The following is a 2500-nucleotide window of genomic DNA, read 5'->3' on the forward strand; positions in this document are numbered from 1 at the left end:
CATAGAGAGATAGTATTTGTCTGAGCGTTGTGCGCCTGTGCCTGCGCCCGCGCGCGCCTGTGCCTGCGGGAGCGCGCGCGCGCTCAGGCGGACGGGCAGCCCCCCGTCGTCGCCCTCGGTCCGCCGAACGGGCGCCCCCTTGGCCGGATGGAGAGGCTTTTCTCCGCGCCCACGAGGGGAATCGCAACGGGAACCGTAAGGCCGCACGCCGGCGGCGCTAGCGCCGCCTGCCGACGAGGGCCGCCGCCGCCGATCCCCCCCCCCCCGGCCCGACCCCCAGCCCCCCAACTCGGCCCGCGGTGAGGGCCGGGGCCGTATTCGGCTGGAGGGGGGGGACGGTAAGGCCGAGGGCAGCGTCGCCGTTCCCGCGTTGCACGCGTCGCCGTGCCGCGAGCGTCTCCCGGGAAGCCAGAGGAGCGAGGTGTGTGAAGCCCGTGCCGCGCGCGCGCGGACCCGACCGGGGTGTTCCGGGACGACCGACCGACCGACCGGCCGACCGGCCGACCGTCGTCGTGGAAAGCTCACGGCGGACTGGACATCTGACGGGCCCCTCCCTGTCCGAGCCGACCTCCCGAGGTACGTAGGAGGGGAAGGGTACGGTAGGCTGGTTCGGCTGGAAGCCATCCCACCCCCGGGAGGCGTCGATCGACGGGGAGGCGGGACCGGGAAGGCACCGGTTTCCAATCGGACGATGGCTGAACCTTGGGCGACGGGTACGCGGACTCCTCCGTCTTCGCCCGAGTTCGCGACTCTCTGCGGGGGGAGCTTTCCGGGAAGCGGGTGACGGGCGCGCGTGCCGTCGTCCCGTGAAGGCGCGCTACTACCAAGAGGCTCCGAACGCGGGCCGTCCTCGGGGGGCGGTTTATTTTTTCTCAGTCGGGGGGGACCCCCGCCACAGGGAGAGAAACACCCGAGTTGGAACGGTGCTCGGGTGGGAGTAGGGCGTGGCGGTGAAGACTGACGTTCGTCATCGTCGTCGTTTCCGTTTAGATAGAGAACTGACTGCGGCGCCGCTGCCGTCGCGTGCCGTCGAGCGGCTCGGGACTCGGAGCGGCCCTAGGGGAGAGAGTCGAGCCGCCCCACGGGCTTCCCAAGGAGGAGCCGGCGGATCCGAACCGCCGACGATCTCGGTCGGCAGCCGAGCTCCGAGCCGCCGCCGCCGCGCCGCCGGGGCTCCGTCTTTGCACTCGGTCTCCGGTACGCGGCGAGTTGGTTTCGCCCGAGGGGCGGAACGGCTCTCGAAGAGGAAAACCCGGTTTCAGAAAAGGAAGGAGACAGGCAGAGGGAGGGGGAGGGGGTGGGCGGGAGGGGTGGGGGAGGGGAGGGGGATGGGGGCAGGGGAGGCGAGGGGGAGGGGAGGGGGAGGGGTGCGGGAGGGGAGGCGGTGGGGGGAGGGACGGGGAGGGGGAGGGGGGAGGGGACGGGAGACGAGGGGAGGGGAGGGGGAGGGGGACGGGGGAGGGGGGAGGGACGGGAGGGGGAGGGGGAGGGGAGGGGAGGGGAGGGGGGCGGGGAGGGGGACGGGGAGGGGAGGGGATTGGAGGGGAGGAGGAGACAGGCATACCTGGACGCCGAGCCAGCCCGGTGACGGCGTTAGGTAGAAGAAGGACGGTAGGCGCCCACGCGCTCACGCCCGTGGCTGCAGATACGGACACGCAGGCGCGTGCACGCGCCCGTGCGCGGGCGGGCGGTACGCACGTGCCTGCCCGTGCGTACCCGCGCGGGTACACGCGCGTAGGCGGGGGCGCGCCCACACGGGCGCGTCCGTGCGCGTGCGTACGCCTAGGGGTGTGCACGCGCGGGCGCCCGCCTCTACGTACCTGCCCGAGGGGCGCGCGCGCGCGCGCCCGCGCCTGCACGCGCCTGCACCTTCGCACGGGCACCTGCGCGCGGACCTGCCCGCGCCCCCGCCTCTGCGTGGGATCGGCGAGAGCCGAAAGCGGGGTACCGCCGCCGCCGCGTTTTCAAGACCCTTTGGCTCACGCGCCCCCCCCACCCCCTTCCGGCCACCCTCGGGGGGAAAGCTCAACTTCACGGACGGGCGGAGCGGATAGCCCTTCAGCTGCGCCTCCCTGAAATAGAACGGGAGGAGTCACGAGAGCCTTAGGAAACGGAGCGAGGCGACGAGAGGGTGCGTCGAAAGGCGGGCATCGAGAACTCCGGCCACAGGCGTTTTCCTTCTGTAGGGTGTAGAAAGCACCCCGCCGCACGCACCCGGCGTTAGGGAGCTGTCTCGAGGGCCGCGGTTTCTACTCCGCCGACTCCTTTCAGTTGAGACGGGGCGCCTCCGAGCGTGTGTGTGCGCGCGACCCGAAGGCGGTCGTCGAGGGACGACGGCACCCTCGGTCCGCCGAACCCCCGCGCCCTCGGACAGACGGGTGGAGAAGCTCTCCTCGACGTCACGGAGGCGGTCCCGACTGAAACCGGAGGGGCACGTGCCGGCGGCGCTAGGCCCGCCGCCGCCGAGGACCGCTGGCGCCACCCCCCCACCGCCCACCAC

The sequence above is a fragment of the Loxodonta africana genome, unplaced genomic scaffold (genome assembly GCF_030014295.1).
Source record: "Loxodonta africana isolate mLoxAfr1 unplaced genomic scaffold, mLoxAfr1.hap2 scaffold_471, whole genome shotgun sequence".
Taxonomy (NCBI): Eukaryota; Metazoa; Chordata; class Mammalia; order Proboscidea; family Elephantidae; genus Loxodonta; species Loxodonta africana.